Below are 21,138 nucleotides of genomic sequence, written 5' to 3'. Positions count from 1 at the left end.
GTGCTAAAGGGCAATCTGAAATTCGTCTAATGCACTAAAGCCAAATTGTTTAGACTTTGTGCTCAATGTGCTTGTAGGCACGAATGATTCAAAGGGACTAGACTTAGATTGTTAAATGAAAGGAGTTGACAGTATGGACTTATATAGTATCATTTGGACTGACCATACGACGCTTGGGTAGATTGAGCAGTGAGATAAACATGAGAACCTGCAGGATACACTAAAGTCATATGTATCTAGAATTGCAGCTTATCATTTACTTAATGTATGGACTCATGTCCTTAATTCCAATGTTGATAGGGCGACTGGGGGGGTTCTTATAAAGTATGTATGTAGGAAATTATTTTCTTGCTTTCTATCTGTTAGCCATATGTTGTCTCATCTGCGTGATTGGAACAAATCCAACCTGGAATGCAACATATGCAACTCTATCTCTATGAATATCTTTATTTATGAAATTCTTTCTATCTGTTATCCTTATGTTGTCCCCTCTGCGTGATCCGACCTGGGACACAACAAATGCGCCCAACTACCTCTCAAATCCTCTATCTATGTTAGTCATATGTTATTCCCTCTGCGTGATTGGAAGACATCCGACTTGGGATACAACATATGCGTCTCAATATCTGTCTTCTCTCTAAATGATTGAATACTCACCTAAAGTAAGGAGTTCTTTGGAATTTCTTGATTACTGGGATATATTGGGAAGTGGGAACACGTTCTAGTGCATCTAAAATTGAACCATTGAATAGGTTGTCTGTAGATCTTGCTGCTGAATTTAAGTGGACAACAATATCCGTGGTCATTGTCAGCCAAATAATCTATTTAGGAATATATATATATATATATATATATATATATATATATATATATATATATATAACAATGACTTGTCACTTATAATATGTCAAATTTGTCAAATATCCTTTGTGTTTAAGTGGACCACAATACCAGTGATAGACCAGATCTAAACACGCAGGTGTGTGCTGATAAACGATATTGAATTGTCTGACAACATTGATCCCAAATCAGTCTTAAAGTTAGCTATTATTTTCGTTTTCGTTAAATTTATTCATAGTTTTCCTCTATGCACAAATTTAAGGGGGAGAATTAAAAACTAAAAAAAACAAAAAAAATCAGAAAAACAAAAATCCAAAAATATTGTTATTTGTGTTTTATTTCTTTTTCAGAAAAATCCAAAAATATTTTTGTTTCTGTTTTACTTTTTCAGAAAATATGAAAAATACAAATATATTGTGTGCTGAGTTTGTTTTTAGTTTTGTCTTGAAAAGTGAATTCAGATGTAGATGAGACTCATGGAGACTGTATCAAGATTTTCCGAGCCAAGGCTTCATCCGTGACTGTCGAAGAATTTTCATTCGAAGGAACAAGAAATGAAGATTATTCTTTCAACATACAATCTTTCAAAAGCAAGGTGAAGCTGTACTTGAAGATTATGTGACAGATTGCATCGAAGCCTCCTCAATCAATTTGTTGCTATCTATGTACCTGCTGAAGTGATCCGGAAGATTCGGTCTCTCTGATATTCTCTCTGAAGATTCTCAAGCTGAAAGCGCCATTTTTCAAGAATCTCTACATGAACCCTCTTCACCCAACGTTCGTTCAAAGCCAAATTTTGAAGAAGTGCCCATCCATTCAAGATGAATTCATCCAGCTAGAAGATTCAGTTGTTCATCTTGAAGTTGTGAAGAAATTGAAGATTAAAGCTGAAGCCAAGCTCCAAATGAAGATTGACAAGAAAAGCCAGCTACATTTTTAGGGTGAGTTTGTTGGGTCAAAAGAAAAGAAAGCTATAAACCAAGGGGGAGATTGTTGGGTCTAAAAATATGGTTTATACTTTACTTTTCTAGGCTGTAATAGTTTTTGCTCTATAACCGAAAACAACCTTAGGTTTACGGTTCATGTGGTATTTGCGGTTGGGTGTGTTTGCGGCTGAAAATGTGTCTGTGGCCACTGTTCCCTATATATATAGTGTCAGTAGAGTCATAAGAAAGGAGGGATATGTGTGTGTAAGTCAAGGTGTTTTAGAGAGAGAAAGTTAGAGAGAACAAGTGTGTGTGTGTGTGAATCTTGTGTTGGAGCATCAATCTTGTCATCAATACATCATAGATTCATCATCTTCTTCTTCTCCTTCTTCTCCATTTGATCTTGCATCATCCACTTGATTGGGATTCCGCACCATCAAGTGGATCTAATTGATACACCAAGCAAAATTTGGGACTTGCATGCCTATAAAATGACTGTTGAATGAGTGTCCTTTTCAATCACTGCTTCTTTGTGTGATGGATTGTCGGTAGCTAAAAGGGTTCTGAGAGGACATAAATCTCATTAAAGTTAGTATAACATAAAGTACTAGAACATAGAAAAAAACCCACTCTAGTTACTTAGGAAAATGTGAACTTGTATGCTAATCCATGAAAACGCACATCGTTTCTTTGTTAGTCGTTAGTGGAGCCTGTGTGGTTAACCGTCATACTGATTTGGGACTATAAAGTAGAAATGGTGGACAACTCGAGTTTATGATTGTTGATGGAGCGTGTATGCTTAACCGGCATGTGAATGTGAGATCATAAATACGAACGAGGGTGTCACGCGGGTTTGCATGCTTAATTAATGTCTTATTTGTGATCCTTGACATCCCAGTCACAAATGTAAGCACATAATTTGAGATCAACACGTCATCGATAGTTCAATGAATCTTAAGAGATCTAGGAGTTTTATTGTGATTGAAATTTGCAAAGTGTTTTACCTACCTAAAATAGATTCGTGATCCATATTACGAATGAAAAATAAGGATCCTAGCCTTAATTTAAAATTGGGTTAATGATTAAGAATTGAATTGACTTCTTCAAACTTTTCCTCTTAGGTTAGATGGAAATCCCCTCCCACTCCTCGCATACATTCGAATTCTGGTTCTCTTTGTTCTCCATCAGTAATAGCTTATTTGCTATGGAATATTCCTCAATTAAAAAATGAGAAAGATGTCATTGATAAACATGTCCCGCAAATCATTAATGTGTCAACTTTAAATAAGTTGTTATTCCCATAAACATGTAGATTTGTCAAATAAGCTCTCTCGCATCATTTTCCATATATCCTCAATGCTCCAAAAGGATCTTTTGTGAACAATGGAACATATGAAATGAATTTGCAATTGAGTGAAATGTTTCACCAAGAGGAAAGGCAAGAGTAATTTGAAAATAGTCAAAACTTCCTAATTGCATGAAATCTGAAGGAGAGAGTTTTGTATGTGCTCAATGAGAGTTACATAAATAAACACAAGAATCTCAATGTTAACATTGACAAGAGTCTTGCTATAGATCTTGTGCTTGGATCTCTTACTAGTTCTTATGATAATTTCAACCTGATTTATCATATGAATAGTATGGAGAAGACATTGATGGAATTCTTAAACCTTCTCCAATTTATGGAAACTAGAAAGGGATTAGATATCTTATCCAGTTCCATTCATCGCCTTTCTGAATGTTGGCGGAAAGGAGAGGAAATGTTTGAATCCTAAATGGAAAGGAACGGTTTCAACTGGAACTTCCCATTATAGGGGAATGGAAATGGTGTTTCCTCTATTCATGCAACCATGATTCAAAAGAGTCAAGTTGAAATTAATGCAATGACAAGGATCATAGGAAACAAGTTTGCCCTAAGTACTTGAAAAATCTTGGAGATGGTAATGTCGAAATGTTTTGACTCTACATCAAGTACTTAATTAACCGAACTCCATAGTACTTCCAACTTATGGATCCTGGATTTGTTATGTGTTGATCACATTTATGTGGTACTGAAGGATCTATAGGAAAGAAATAAGTTTTAAGCATCGATAGTTGAACCTAATCATTGGATTGGACGAGTGTCGTATGTCTCGATAATCATGGATTTCGAGCTTGTGCTTAGTGGAGGATTTAAGAAAGATCGAGCTATTTGCTATTACGCTTCATAAATGTCTAGAAAACTAGTTTATTTTTTATGCGTTGTATAAACATGAATTTCAATTTTCATTTTGATAATGGAATGGTGATATTCTAGTTTGTAAAGATGGTGGTTTTATATTTAAAACATCTTCTTGCAATTGACATTCATGAAATTGTACTTTATGTTTCTAATAATAGCAATGTTAACATAAATATTGATTTATCTAAATTTTTAGATAGGAACGTGCTTGTGGCATAATTTCCTTGGCCACATAAATAAGAATCGCATCACCAAGCTCCAATTGGACCAAACTTGGATTCATTCGACTTTGGGTTGGATGATGTATGTGAGTCTTGTTTGTTGGCAAGATGACTTAATCACCACTCACATGAACATGTAATAGAGGCAAAGGATTGTTAGATGTAGAAGGTCACATGTTGGTTAATGATTAAACACTAATCAATTTGGATAAGCTAATAGCTACTAGGAAGCAATGACAGGCACTGAGGCTACCAATGAGAAGGGTCTAAGGATAGCAAAATTCAGTCCATGAAGGATAACCAAGTTTGAAATTGGTTGATCTGAAGCCTAGTCTTATAACAGTGGGTTGCAATTAGATCTTCAACATTAAGACTTACATGGATAGGAATGTACACACACTCCCAAGGCTAGTATGGTGGAAAAGTATTTCTCTCATACTTAAGAAATTATTATGAGGAAACATTCTCACCGGTAGCTGAGAAAATGTCTATTTGGGTATTTGTTGTCATTGTTGCCTTCTTTGATTATAAGATATGGTAAAGTGGATGTATTACATGTCCTGAAAGGATTTAAACATACAAGGTATCTAAACAAAGTGTGTAAGCTTGAGAAGTCTATTTAAGAACTTAAAAATGCATCGTGTAGCAGGAATTTGTGTTTCCGTGAGAAGAGTTAAGGAGTATTGTCTTTCTAGAAGTCCAAATGAGTTTTGAGTACATGTCAAAGCTAGAGGGAGTGTTGTTGTCTTCATGGTATTACATGTTGATAACAATACTTCTCATAGGAAACAATGTCCCTAAGTTCAGGAATTATTTTGCTATGATGGAATTAGAGGAAGCGACATTGATACTTGGTCTTCGGATCTAAAAGTATAGAGCAAAATATTTAATAGGATTCAATCAAAGACCATATATGAATAATGTGTTGAAAAGTATCAACATGGAAAATTCCAAGAAAGAGATTGTTCATATGCATCATAGAAAGGACTTGAGAGAATCTCAAAGTCTTTTATTCCAATCATGAAAATGATAGGATGAGTCGAGTCTCATATGCTTCGGATATAGGATCGACCATGTATGCTCACTACAACATTCTTATGGTGGACATGCAACCCTAATGCTTTGGATCCAGGTTTTTCTCAAATTATACAGGCAATATTAAACATCCAAAGCATGAACCCTAACTAGCATACAATTTTTTGAAATTGACAACTAATACAATGTTAGATGAATACCTTTTCTTATAACTTGATTAATCTTGACCTTCAAGAGCTTAGTGCCTCAAATGCTTCACCTCAAATGGATCACAAACACCAAGTAGCAATAGTGGATTATGAGAGAGGTGGGAAGGCTCTAAAATTCGGCTAGGGTTCCTCTTGGGATCAAGTGGCCGAAATTAGGAGTCTTAGGGGTTCCTTATATAGTTGAGCTACTAGGGTTTCTGACTGGAACTCTAATTCTCTGCTTAGGCCTTAAACAACCCATTAGATCCTTCTAGAATCCCCTTATGTACGAATTCTATGTGGGCTGCATATAGATTTCGTCCATCCTTTCTTAGGTATCCACAAGCCTAACTTTGCAATTATTGGATAATTGCAATATTAGTCCCCTCAATTAAATTAGTCTCCTTTGATCACCAAATTAGTTTCTGATAAATTCTAATTAAATAATATGATTTCTTAATGAATATATTATTCCTATAATATATTAATAAATCATAATTAACCTCTTTCTCCATAATTCATCCTATCAAATTGCTATGGTGAAGGCAACCCAAAAGGACCATGCTACTATCGGGTCGAGTACATACCAATTATAGTTATGGGCTTAGACATCTAATCCAACAGTCTTCCACTTGGATAAGTCTAATAACTATAACTACAGGTACGAATTCAAAATCCGTTTAGCAATCGTAGCTCTCAAAAGCCGCTTTCGAACTCTGACCTAGTCAATAACGCGTCCTTTAGATAAGGGATCATGTAGTCCTCTATTCTCAAGATATTGTGTGGACAAAGACATGGAACATAATCATTCTCAATTCCCAACAGTTTGTTTCACGATTTCTGATTTGTTTGACATATAACTTAATTGAACACATTAATTGAGTCTTGACCGAGCCCGACACATAAGTCAACACAAAATCATCGAGGGGCCCAAGATATCGCTTTTAATCCTCTTAGGATAAAAGGAACAGATAAAATTTGACTTATATGTTTGTACTATTTACTTATTAAATCGTACACAACAATACGTTTTATATCATCAAGTTACTGATGCGTTTACGCACTATCAATGCACAACCAACTTGTAAACAACAGCTCATATATCTCGGTTTAAAGACTATACGATATTATCGTCTAACAATCACTCGTGATAAATTCAATGAAGTGATTCATATGGGCGTGGGTTTAATCCAATACTCAAATCATATTTCAAGAGCACTCATGAACGTTACAACAACCTTTTTCCATGTCTATACGCTTAGACAATCTACAAACCAATTCATGAGAGTCTAACCTCATAGCCTACTTCCAAAGTATGATCGACTGAGGATAATTCAAATAATACTATTATTTGGGAAGTTAAAACACGCAAAAGTGAAACAATAGTAAACAATTGACACAAGATAGTAACTTTACTCATAAATAAAACTCCTTTTTTCAATCATCAAATGTCAATTACATTTTATCTATTACAAGTTTCTAAATAACTATCTAATCACTAAAACTAAAATCGTCCTTCAGACCAATGCTCCTCGCATGATGTAGGTGCTTAACCCTGCTAAGACCCTTTATGAGGGGATCTACTGGGTTCTCCTCTGACGATAACCTCTTTACTACGAGGAGTCCCTCTTCTACCTGATGTCTGATGAAGTGTTATTTTCTATTGATGTGCCTGGATCTCCCATGATCCCTCGACCCCTTGGTCAAGGAAACGCTCCTTCGTTATCGTAAAAAATCTCCCTAGGCTCCTTTATGGCCGGTACAACTCCAAGGTCTTCGATGAAGTTCTTCAACCATATCGCCTCCTTCGATGCTTCACTCACTGCTATGTATTCTGATCCGCACTTTAAATCAGCTACAGTCTCTTGCTTGTAACTTTTCCAAGTCACTGCTCCTCCATTCTGGGTAAATACCCATCCCAACTGAGAGCGGAAGTTATCTTTGTCGCTCTGAAAACTAGCATCACTATACCATGTCACTCTCAAGTCTTCACTTCCACCAAGTATGAGAACCCAGTCCTTCTTCCTTTGTAGATAATTAAGAATGTTCTTTACTGCTATCCAGTGAGCTCTACCCTCGGGTTCCCTTGATATCGCCTAACCATGCTCAAGGCAAAAGCCACATCAGGGCGAGTCCATGGCATAGCATATATGATCGAACCAACGGCGGAAGCATATGGCACTCGACTCATTTCCGCTATCTCAGCATCAGTACTCGGGCTTTGAGTCTTACTCAATTTGGTATTGCTCTGGATCGATAACTCCTCTTTCTTGGAATTATCCATGATAAAACGTTTCAACACTTTATCCAAGTAAGTACTTTGACTAAGTCCTATTAGTCTCTTACTCCTATTTCTCAATATCCTTATCCTTCGAATATAAGCAGCCTCTTCGAGGTCCTGCATTGCAAAACATTTCCGAAGCGAGGAATTAAACTCCTGCAAGGTTGGGACGTCGTTTCCTATGAGTAGTATGTCATCCACATACAATACCAAGAAGCTAACTATACTCCCACTAGCTTTGACATATACACGGGACTCATCCTTGCTTCTCGAAAAACCAAACTCTTTGACTTTCTCATCCAAACACAAAGATTCCATCTGCGAGATGCTTGTTTCAATCCATAGATGGATTTCTCAAGCTTGCACACTCTGTTCGGGTACTTTGCATCCACCAAAACCCTCTGCTGATTCATGTAAACATCCTCAGTCAAATTTCCATTAAGTACAGTAGTTTTGACGTCCATCTGCCATATTTCATAATCATGAAATGCAACTATGGCTAGCATAACCCTTATAGACTTGATCTTGGCCACTTGTGAGAAGGTCTCATCATAGTCAACCTCAAGGGTTTGAGTAAATCCCTTTCGCAACCAATCGTGCCTTGAACGTGTGCACTCTCCCATCCATGTCCGACTTCTTCTTAAAGATCCACTTGCACCGAACCATCTTACGACCCAGTACATTGTAAACCAAGTTCCAAACTTGATTGTCATACATGTATTGAATCTCGCTGTCTGTCGCCTCTTTCCACTTTGCAGAATCCGGGCCTGTCATGGATTCCTTGTAGTTGTTAGGTTCATCCATATTTATTAGTGTACTAACACTAATAAAGATATCACCCTCAACAGTTATATGGAAACCATATAACACGGGTGGAACACTAACTCTACTAGAACGTATAAGAGGTAGGGACTCGTCAATAAGTTCAACAGGAATTTTCTCCTCGGTGCGGGCGATCCAGTCATACTGTAGACTCAGAGTGTGGACCAGGTGGACTGAAGGCCCGGTGCGGGTAGACCAGTCACACTATAGACTCAAGATGCATGTTACTATGTGTTTGCTTATATGTTTATATGATATAGTTATATCGATATTGCGTTGGTACTTTGGGGGTAACTCACTAAGCCTTCGAGCTTACATTTATCGATTATTGTTTCCGGTGCAGCGGATGACCGCGAGAAGGCAAACGCGTGACCGTACACTTCCTCGATTTATGATTATGATTTTTGGGAACTCTGGTGTTTAAACTATTTTGAAAACACTTTGTAATAATAAATGGTATTTTGGATATTTTAAAAAATTTTAAATTGGCTTGATTTTTATGGATGTTACAAGTTGGTATCAAAGCCTTGGTTTGAGTGAATTGGAGGAACACTTCTCTGAATCCAGTCTCAAATCAAGGAAAGATTTTCAAAATGAATTTTTAATGGTTTTAAAAATAAGTAAACGAGGATGCGAAGTGTATGATTAGTCGGAGCCAGTAAGTAGACCCTAAAATACCATGCAGCTATTTGATTATGTGATATGTTAGAACAACATGCTAGTGATAAGATAGGGATCCTCAGGAACCGTATGATAGAATTGCTTGATCTGTGATGCCTTATCTTATGTAGAGTACCTCATTGATTGTTGTATGAATCTTTCGCGTGTGAATTAATTATTGGGTGAATACTCCAAGTCACATGCTACATGGGTTAAATGGTCGTAAGGTAAGGGATTTGGCCCTGTTGTGTAGCTCTTGTATGAGTCCAACCGTTGTGGGATTAAATCTTTTAGTCTAAGATTGTTTAAGCCATGCGGTATGTGATCGTATTCATGCAATAGTTAACTGGCACCAATGGAGGGTCGGGTGGCAGTTGGTGGATTGTTGGTTTTGCGAGGTCGGTAGGCCAGTTATGAGATATTTAGCATTCCTCTAGGAGTGAGGATTGAGCGCTCTCTATGTCTATACATATTGTTAGGGTATTATGGTGATACTTGAGACAAATATGGGTATGTGTGGAAGGTAGTATGGGCCCGTACTACTGAAAGCACAGGACCCATAGGCGTAGCAAGGAAGTCACTACCCCTGGGGTTTAGTTGGAAGTTAGTTCCATGTTATTGTATGGATTATCTGAGACGTCTTGAGACCGGATCCAGGTTAGGATCGGAAGCTGGCAGCCAAGATAGGCTAGTATTGTCAGAGGATCGTGTCAGTGAGATCATCCGGGAGGAGGTGATTGAGATTGTCCGAGGACAGTTTCCGCAGATGTTTGGCTCTATTAAGACCTACATGGTTAATTGATGGATTGGACTATCATTTTATAGGACAAGGATTGTGCCCTCTCAGTTTTTTTGAGCTCAAAGGAGTGAGCAGGCTTGTGACCCCAGGATCAGGTTGTATTCCAGCTCGGGGTCAGTTAGTTGCAGGGATTGGAGGCATTATTTCAACGCCAGTGAGCACAGGTGGGTCGATGTGGCATCAGTATTTTGTGAGGTTTGGTTTGTCTTGGATCTCTTATATCGTGCGGTAAGGATTGATTGTGCGACCTATTGCACTTTTGGATTGTAGACTATGTATGGGGAGTAGTTTCTAGCCTAGTTTAGGGTAGAGGTTGCTTCAGCTACTGTAGTTCAACTGTGGACGTTTGAGCAGGTGAATGAGTCAGGGTGCGAACCCTGAATGGAATGATTTCTAGAGCCCGAAAGCAGGAGACTTGTTTGGAGCACCTTTGGAAAAGGGGTATTATGTGGGACGTCTGTGGATAGGGTCCTATAGAAGGGTTATTCAGCATCTTCAGGATTCAGTGGTTTTAGCAACCGTTAGTGATTGCCGGACGAAAGCGCCATGGGAAGTAGCTCGTCGTCGAGGTATTAGTTGGAGCATCTATATTTTAGTCTTCAGGACTTGAGTGTGGGGTCATTCAATCATTAGTGACTGTCGGTTTCACTGGGATTCAGGAAGTGTTCATTTGGTTCTTCGAAGTGTGTTATCAATTGGGATTGGCTAGTAATGAATCATTAGTTGGGAAGAGTTGGTTTTCATCGGAACGATCATTTGGAAGTGAGAAGGATTGGGAATCCTCCAATTTTCATGTATTGTGAAGGCTTAGTCGAATCTAATTGGGGGAGAGTTACCCCGGGATGCAGAAGCGGGAGAGGTTTTGAAACGGGGATAAGTTTCACAACTCGACAGGGAGAATGGAGGCCCCATTGGCTGTTTGGTTTGAGGGTTGTTTTGGTTGGGGGTACGATAAAACTACCCAACATAAGAAACACGTCTTCTTGGTGCTCGATAGCAAAATTCAAAGAACCAGGTTGGGGTTCTAGTAATGAATTGAGTTCAGTTCGAGTGTTCGGCCGAGGGTGTGCTCGACTCTGAGGGTTTTTTATGGATTGATAGATTGAGAGTTTTGTTAGCTGCTAGGGCTCAGCAGTACATTCAGCACGGGTGTGTGGGTTATTTAGCATATGTGGTAGAAACGCGGGTTAGGTATCAGACCACGGATTTCTGAGAAGGTGGACTATCGATATGAGGCCTAGGGTTAGGTCAGGGTTAGAGTCCACGGAATGGATCAGGAATTCAAAACCCCAAGTGGGTGAGAACAGTATGCATGGGAAAGATCACCAGGAGGGGTGGTCCAGGGAGATGCTCAACAATTTAGAGCGGTGCGGATAGGCTGAAGGCCGGTGGGGCGTACCAGTTAGGCTGAAGGCTCGGAGAACGGTCCAGACAGGCTGAAGGCCTAGAGAGGCGGTCCAGACATGATGAAGGTTCTGAGAGTGGTCCAGATAGACTGAAGGCCTGGTGAGGCGGTCCAGTCATGCTAAAGACTCTATATGTGTTTGTAGATCTATGTGCGGGTATTGACTATGTTGTGATGTTATAGTAATCAGTAGGTCTGTCCCCAAGTGTTAAACATGTTGATGGAGTATGCTGAAGACTTTGTATGGATTTTGTTAGTTATATGACAAGGTTCGGAGTATATATGTGTTATGGGGTAGCAACTTGTTCAATAAGGGGATAGTGTAGGGTGAGGTTTCAGTACTATGAAACTTGTTGGTATTGTGAAGGACATTAGTTAGGCCTTCTTGGGCAATGGAGGAGGTGGGAATCTCCAAGATGGAGTGATGGTCCAACTGAAGTGACGACAACGGTGTCGATAGGTTATGGGGAGCATTCCAGTCATGAGCTGAGGGCTGGAGAGGGCATACCAGACTTATGATGTGGGCTCAGAGGCAATCCAGACTTATGTTGAGGACCATGTAAGGGTACTCCAGTCATAGGTTGTGGGCATAGATATTGTGTAGGTTATGTCTCTTGTAGGAGCGCGTTCGAATGGATGTATTGTTGAGATTCGGGTGAGTTGTACTCGGTTGTGTCGAATCAGAGGATTTTGGAGGAGATGCAGGGATAGATCCTTGGATCTCAAGTTATGGGTTTAGACCTGGGTTATGTATTTAGTGGTATTCCAATCTAGGGTATTCCATCCTGAGGATGACCGGACCCTATGAATGATTGGACCTAATGTGTTTGGTATTCCAACCAGAGGGTTGATTGGGCCAATTATGTGTGGGATAGGAGGGTATTCCATCCTAGGGATGACTGGACCCGTCGTAGGCATGCCTGGTATTCCATCCCATGGCTGATTGGGCTAGGCATGAGTGTTCATGTTTATTAGTGGATTGATTATGTATGATATTTTGGGAGCTGAAGGACACTTTAACCTGTCAGCACAAAGGGATCGCTTCAGGAAGAGGGAAAGTTGGGTTTCTGATACTTTGGATCATCAGAATTTTTGTCAGGTTGGCAAAGTGGCATGTAGGTTAGACCTTTTGAAAAGGTTCGGTTTGATTCACATCGCTTTTCATGTCTAGCAGCTGCAAAAGGCACATATTGGATGAGTAGGTGGTTGTATCGTTGGGTGATGTTCAGGTTGGAAAACACTTGAACTATGTAGGGAGACCAGTGGCAACATCGGAAAGGATCCAAGTAGACTTGGGAGCCAAACTCCATGATGCAGGAGCATTATCCTAAATTGTTCGCCGCAACAGGCTTCGGACTAAGGCGGTCCTGCTCTATGCAGTAGGCCAAGATACCCGGTGCGGGCCGACGGTAAGTCGTAGGCACAGGGGTTCAACAGAATATGATCCATGGTTCTATTTTTAGGTAGGAACCTCAGGATCCCAGGGCTGAGTAGTTGTTAGTAGTAATAGGAAGAGTTCTAGCGATGGTTAGTATGAGTGGTCTGTTAGGGAGTCAGACTGAATTCAGGTTTCCAGATTGCAGGTTTTAGGTAGAGTAGGGTTGTGTGTCGCATGGGTTTATGAATTTGTCTTCTCTGTAACGAAGAGTTTTGCATGGGGTTTAATCTCTTTCGAAAGACGTCAGATGTCATGGTTGTGGAGGTGCCCCTCGGGATGTCGGGTGACCGAGGATGGTAAGGAATGATTTTGAGGACGAAAACGAATTTAAGTGGGGGGAGTTGCAACATCCCATTTTTCAAGTATCTTCAAATTCATCCCTCGGATTTGAATTATGTCACTTTTGTCCCCTGGGTTTGAAAGGAAGTGGAAAGAAAGCACCACGCATTGTAAAGGTGGCAGCTAGATGAGTACGCCCAGCGTAAGCTGGGGTACGCCCATTGATGTGCACGAAAGTACCCACTAATTTTAATATTTATAACCTAACAAACTTAAACTAACTATGCACTTATAGGCAGTGTACCTAGTCAGATTACATTATAGCTTGGGTAAGTCGGGTGTCGATCACAGGGAATGGTGTTACTAATTAATCTACTTACTATTAAATTAACCTAATTATTAACAAGTTTAAAAGGGGGTTTTATCTGATTTTACAAGATCAGATGAACTTTACTCAAATCCAATCAATAAGTAAAAACACACTCTTGTTTAGTTCGAATCCACTTCATCCTTATGGCTAGCTAATTATTATGGATTATCAAGTTGGTTTTAATTGTATTAGTAATTTAGTTCTAACTTTACCAATAATTAATTAATTCATGTCAAACTATGTATGGTCACACACAATTAAACACAGAATCAATTATCAATATAAATATGCTATGTAAGATTTATTATCAAACGCAGTTATAGTCACAATCCACGTTCTCTAACACAGCTATGTTTATTTACTCTAATTACTAACTAAGATTGGTCAATCCTAGCTCTAACAATTTAATGTTTACTAAATCATTAGGTGGACTAGTTCATGCGGTTAATGGTCACTAAGCTACACAGAACATGTAATCAAGCAAATAGAGGAACAAACACAAGCATGCTAGGGTACCACAAATCAAACACAAGCAATTTACCAACTAAATAGATCCATAAAAATTAAGCTATTCATAAGTTAGAAGCTTCATCTAGCTAAACAAGAGTAGCTAGATTCAGCTGCTCATAATAGCAACTAACACACTAACACAAATCAAAGTAATATGAAACATGTTCTAGTTAACAAATAAATAAACTAAATTGTGGACCTTCACTCTTTTGGTGTTGAAAGCCTCTTCCCAGAACTTTCTTCTGCTTAAATTCGCCTTCTGGAACTCCTCTCTTCAGCCAAAAGTCCCCTCTATTTGTAATGGTCAAGGGTTTATATAGTTGCTGATTTTTACAAATTCACGTCGTGAATAATAAGATATTCACGTCGTGAGTTTTAGATAACCGTAGCCGTCAAGGATTCCTTCACCCGCGTACATATCTTCTAGAACCAACTCTAACGTCGTGAATCTTCAAGTTCCCACGACATGAGAACGCTTTTTCGAAATTTTCTTTTCTTTTAATCTTTTAATTCCCAAAGTTTCTTTCTTTAACGCTTTTAGTCCCTTTTCTTCAAAATGTATTCTTTTTTGCTGCAAATAACATTTAAGCTCATAAGTACCATTATTCTAAACAAATTACCAACTTATTAATAAAAATGTACTTAAATATTGCCTAAAAATAGGTATAAATATGGTAATATCAAAATACCCCACACTTAGACTTTGCTTGCCCTCAAGCAAATTTAAACTTAACCCTTTATTACTAACATCATATAGAACAATCCGACTCCAGCTCAGCCATTATGCCAAGACCTAAATGCATGCATTTGTGTCTAAAATTTTCCTAAAGTACCCCCCCCATACTTTAAATACTCACAATCTTCATAAACACTTGCCCACTTTTTCCGAATAATGCTCATTTTATGCAACCCTCCGAATCCATCCGCTGAAAACCTCCTAACCTCAAGGTATTTTTAGTTGAGCAACCTAAGCATACATAATCTAGAATTACAATCTATGATACCACTATGGAGCTCTTTTGGAATTCTTTACTTCCTTGATAATTTGATCTTTGATTTCTTTGAATTCACCACCTTGTTGTTTGATTTTTGGTATCTTCAACTTTTTGAATTTCTTGGAATTTTGATCTTTTGATCTTCACTTTAATTGCTCCAAAATTCTTCAAACTTTTCTAGCAATTCTCTCTTTTTTTTATTACATGTACCTCACTTTTTTCACTCAAAACCTACATGCTTAAGCAGAGGCGCTCAACCTCAACCTTTATTGGTTAACGATAACAATTTTCCTGGATACATTTCAGGTTTAGGCTGCTAAACATATTGCATCCCTCAAACCAAGCGGGGTTATGTTTTTGTTCCATGATTTCACTAAAATAAGGGAGGCCACAAATGCACTATAACGTGTATTGGCTCAACTAAACATTTGAACTTTTATCGGATCATCCCATATAACACTAGCAACTACAGTTGAAATTATTATTACTAGATTCAATTATTAAAATTTTCAATTTTCAAATTTTAAATTTTTACTATCAAATTTTATCATTATCAAGCAATTTACTTCTTCTACCCCTACCCCACACTTATTTCATACAATGCCCTCATTGTATGCATAAAATAAATCAAAATTAAAGAAAAGGGAGAAAAAGGAACAGACTCCCCTGGAATAGTGGCTAAACATCTCCAAAAGTGTGGAAAACGTGCAGCTTGAATATGTACTCCGAAAATAGAAACTTGGATCTAGAACTCGCGAAATAAGGGATGTACCGGCAAAACATGAAATCGAGCCTTCAATCGTCTTCAAATGTGGTGTAAATCTCCAAAATAGAACGAACAATGTGGGTAAGCATACACCACATTGTATGGTAGTAAAAATGAGCCAAAATAATCTCCAGAATAATGACAAGAAGAATAGTATCAACCCATGGAATAATAATACGTCAAGAGCCTCAAACTTATGAAGAACATCGATTCACGTCGTGAGATTAGAAAACGTCACGTCGTGAAGTCGTGTTAACGCATTTTCTGGGAACCTCCTGAAAACTAACTCACGATGTGAATAATTAGGGTTCACATTGTGAAAACAGGGCATACAGAAATACATTGCCAAATCATCTTCTAATGTGCACAATTCAATCCAATGTCTTAATGTATTAAGACTCTTCTAAATTCACCAGTTTTTGGACTCTTTCGCTGACTTTCCACTCTCTTGACTCACCCCACACTTATTTTGAAAATATGGGTCTCGACTCTCGGCTTTAAACACTCCCAGCTAAAGACGTACGCACTTATACCTCGCTATCCTTTCTAGGCGCTCCTAGCAATTTCTGAGAAACAACCACCAAAGAAGAATAAAAGTAACACAATATTCAAATAGTTCTTACAATCCCAACAAATAAAGCACAATAAAAACAAACTAAAACCAATAAAAACAAAAATAAACAACAATCAATCATCCTCCTCATCATTATGTGCTCCACTAGTGCCAACTCCATCACCTCCACGTCCACCATACTCCGTCCATCTTGGGCAAATCGGGTAATGATATCCCAAATGAGGCGGCTGCTCCACTCCAAGATGTCGGACAACATTCTCCATAGTACCGCCGATCCAATTTACTCTTAACGATAACTGGTCAAAATAACCAGCCATGTCACTTCCAAAAGCCGTACCGATCATGGAAGCAAGTGGGTGTATTGGCTGCCCGCGGTCTCCCCTTCCTCTCACGTTCCTGTGCCTCGGTCTCGGTTCTGGCGCAGGTTGGTCGGCCGGCTCCTTGTCATCATCATCATCATCGCCAAGGATTCCCCAATGTGTGCCATAATTTTTCACCACCCTCATTGTTTCCAGATACCCCATGCTAAACTCATTCCCCTTAATACATGTTAGGGAACGAGTAATTGCAGGAACAAGGAGGCCATAAGAGCGGGCCAATCGGGTAACAAAATGCCCTCCACAAATGGGGCTTCTAGGATGAGCGCTTGTCGCATAGTCCGCCAAATACAGGGCCAAGAAATATGGGATATTGCAGCAAACACCTGGTTGCAGGATACACCATAAAAAGAACAAGTTACTTTTAGTAAATTTCTCACCGTGGCGTTTATGATGAATGGAGAAAGTGATTAAACGATGGATGAGGCGGTGTATCGGGCTTTTGATGCTACTCTCGGGCGATACACCGGAATTAAACACTCCAGTGGAAATGTTACTCCAAAACTCTGGCCCCGAAACTCCGTCAGCATAGACCCGCATGGCATCCCTCAAAAACAAAATAAACTCATGAGTGATGGTCTCATGAGCTTCATAGAGCCCCATACGGCGAGAAAACTCTACTAGACTGCACTCCCGATACTCCCCGCCTAACCGAAACACCAAAGCATGGGGAAAAGTGGGATCTCTGACATTGTCATGAAATGTGACCGTGGAAAAGAACTCCACGCATAGCTCCTTGTACACACGCTCCTGGATGTTAAAATGGTTGAACCACCCTTTGCATACAAATTGGAATCCGTCCCCCAAAAAGATTTTTGTGAGATATTGGGACATCCTATCAACCAAGCCAACCTCCCTCAACCTCGCCTACTGAATAATGGGAGCCACAGCAAACTCTCGATTGTAGAACCATCCCAACCGAGTATTCCATCGCGTGTAAATTTCCCGGGGTGTAGTGGTTGGAAACTCGTAAAATGGGTGTAAGCTTGCAATTCCAAGAGGTAAGTCTCTTCTAGGTGCCATTTCTGCAAAACAGGGAACCAACACAGCCAAAACAACAACCCAACAATTTAGAAATAAAAAAAAACAAAGAAACTTCATAGTTCAGAATTCACGTCGTGAATTCCTAAGAATTCACGTCGTGAGTTCGTAGACAGGTTCGAAAATTCGTTCTGGTTTCTGTATGAATCGGCCATGATATTGCTTGGGGTTTACTCCTATAGCATTTTCAACCATTAATCAACAACATTCCAAGGGTAATTTACGAATCTTAGAGCTATTTCATACAATTTAACATATCAACAAACCCTAGCCCTAATTTCAGCTATTAAAGAAAAATGAAGCTTAATAATTAGAAATCGTTACCTTTGATGGAAGTAGTATGTAAGCACAAAGAAAACGTGTAGATTTGTCGGCTAAAATCGCAGCAATGGGGACCAAGGGAGGACCAAATTTAGCTTCTACTTTGTGCGGTATAAACAAATGGGGTCAACTGGTTTGTTTATGGCTTTATTTTGTGGTCCCGTGTAATTGAAAACTCACATCGTGAATTCGTAAAGATTCGCGTCGTGAATGTCATCTGGACTAAAACTGGGCCATACACTCACGGATTGATCTGGGGCCTCTTAGTCTAATGGGCTAAACTATATCATTGAGTATTTATCTGGTTCATTCACGATTCACGTCGTGAATTTCTACACATCACATCGTGAATAAAGTCTGGAATAGAAAATTTATACTAATTCAATTTTGACTTTAAACTAAATTCTCAATTATTACTACTTCCATTTTAGGGTTCTTACATTCAGTGTTTAATTATGTTCTAATAGAGTTGGATGACATGATCTATGTTTTTTTTAAAGACTAAAATGCAAAAAGAAAAGAAAAGAAAGAGAAAAAAAATTTGCAAACCAAACTCGAGTTGCCTCTCGAGAAGCGCTTCTTTTTCTTGGAGTCTTGAGCTGGACTCCGTGCCTCCTACGTTGAGTCCTCAGAAGAATCCACCACTAGGATCTTTTGTTCTTTGAATCGCCTCTTGTAATCTTGAACTCGCCTTTTGTAGGCTTTTTTTGAATTCTCTTTTTTAGCTTTGACCTCTTCTTCAAACTTGCGTTTGGTCCCTTTAGTTTCTTCCTTGCACTCCATGGCATCCTCCTCCTCTTTCACCACCAGCTTTGTCACCCTTGAAGTAACCTCCTCTTCATCACTTGTCATCTCATCATCTTCTTTGCTCACCCAAGAAGGTAGACTCTTGTAAGCTATGACTTCAACCAAATATGGTATAGATGCTCTAGGTTTTGTTCTTTTGACTCGATGAACTGCCTTGATCTCTTCTTCCATAAGCTTTTCCAGTTCTTCTAATTCATTATCTTCATTGATTGTGAACACCTCTTCTTGAACATGTTCCTTTGGAAAGCCATCTTCTATTCGAAAAACTTCTTTTTCATCACCAACCCTCAAGGTGAGCTTAGACTCGCGAATATCAACCAAAGCTCCAGCAATGTTAAGCAATGGACGTCCAAGGATAAATGCAACATCGGGATCTTCCTTCATATCCAAAACTACAAAATCTATTGGAAAAACAAATTTTCCAATTTTCACCAAAATATCCTCCACGATGCCCGGGGTTGTGTCACTGAACAGTTCGCCATGTGAATAGTCATTCTTGTAGCCTTCATCTTCTGAATTTCTAACTTCTGATAAAATGAATAAGGCATCAAATTAATGTTAGCCCCAGAATCGGCTAAAGCATTAACCTTCATTTTGTTGCCAAATTCACACGGAAGAGTGAGGCGTCCAGGATCTCCCATATTCTTCAGTGTCTCTCCCAACACATCTTTTGAGCTTTGTTCACTTGGAATCACCTTAGCATGCTTCTTTAATTGCTTGCGAGTGTCTATCAAATCTTGCAGTAATTTCTGATGCTCGGGAATTTTGGATAAGGACTCGACAAAGGTGGTATTAATCGGGATCCCCTTCACATGCTTGACAAACTCTCTATGCTCTCTTTCCAGTGGACTAAGAGTAGCTTGGGAAGGAAAAGGCAAAGGCGGCTGATAAACCGAACCAGCTACAGAATTTTTCTGTTCATGACGGGCCCACGTCGTGACCTTATATGGTTCACGTCGTGAATTCTGGAATTCAGCAGCTTCATGATTTTCGAGCTTGGGCTTTTTCAACTTTGGATCAGGCTGCTGTGGTTCTTCTTCCAATGCCTCCAGGAACTCAGAGATGGCTTCTTCTTCAGTGTCTATGACCATTACATGAGATTGGGCCTTCATTTCGGGATTTTTCGGGGATAACTTCTCATGAACTAGAGTGGCTAGTTGACCAACTTGTACTTCAAGGTTATGGATGGAGGCTTGCTGATTCTTTATTAAAGATTTCTGTTGAATAATAGCAAAATCAGTGGCATCGTGTCTCTTTTCCGAAGCTTCCATAAACTTCATCAACATGGTCTTTAGATCGGGTTTCTTCTCGGCTGGTGGCTGCTCCTTTTGATAGAAGCCTCGACCTATCTGCCTATACTTTTCTTTTTTTTTTGCTTCTTATACTCTTCATATGGCAGCCACTCCTTCTTTGGTTTCCTCCAGTCCTCATCAAACTTATCCCCACTCGAGTAGCATACTTGAGCTTTTCTGTTCCCAAACTCATCTAAATTGCAGTCCTTGGTCAAGTATGGACCACTACATCTCTCGCAACCCACTTTTATGGCATGTATTGACTGGTCCATTTGCGTTATCCTTCGATCCAAATTATTCAGCATAGCCATCACAGCTGCTATTTCTTTAGTTTGGGCCCCTCCACCGCCTTTGATTCCATCTTGCCTAGGGTTGTGGTATTCGCGAGAGTGCTTCACGAATTCTTCAATCAGCTCCTTGACCTCCCTTGGATTTTTCTTTGTCAAAGGTCCTTGAGAGTAAAGGAGTTGTCTCATCATAACGTTGACCCCATCATAGAAAATCGACATCTCTTGTTGCACATTTAGATCATGTTGAGGGCAATTACTGAGTAAGCCCTTGTACCGCTCCCATGCTTCGTATAATGACTCCCCCGGCTGTTTCTCAAAGTTGGCTATTGCCTTCTTGAGTTTAGCTATCTTGGATGGTGGGCAAAACTGGTCCAGAAATTTCTCACGCATTTGAGCCCAAGTGGTGATTGTGCCCGGTGGAAGTGATTTTAGCCAATCCTTAGCAGCTCCCTTGAAAGTAATGGGAAGCATCCTAAGCAAGACGGTGTTTCTATTGACACTTGATGTGCACGAAAGTACTCACTAATTTTAATATTTATAACCTAACAAACTTAAACTAACTATGCACTTATAGGCAGTGTATCTAGTCAGATTACAGTATAGCTTGGGTAAGTCGGGTGTCGATCACAGGGAATGGTGTTACTAATTAATCTACTTACTATTAAATTAACCTAATTATT

General features: G+C 39.2%; 1 non-coding gene across 1 annotated transcript; it reads left to right on the top strand.

The window, feature by feature from the left end:
• The first annotated feature begins 20,693 nt into the window (after positions 1-20,693).
• Positions 20,694-20,800, top strand: LOC145096633 (small nucleolar RNA R71). Its single transcript, XR_013704007.1, has one exon. It is a non-coding gene; the product is annotated as a small nucleolar RNA R71 (small nucleolar RNA).
• The last annotated feature ends 338 nt before the right edge of the window (positions 20,801-21,138 follow it).

The sequence above is a fragment of the Lactuca serriola genome, chromosome 3 (assembly GCF_051521515.1).
Source record: "Lactuca serriola cultivar US96UC23 chromosome 3, Lser_US96UC23_V15, whole genome shotgun sequence".
In the NCBI taxonomy this organism is placed as follows: Eukaryota; Viridiplantae; Streptophyta; class Magnoliopsida; order Asterales; family Asteraceae; genus Lactuca; species Lactuca serriola.
Note: the sequence above shows the minus strand (reverse complement) of the source record. Positions and strands in the feature narration are given on the sequence as shown.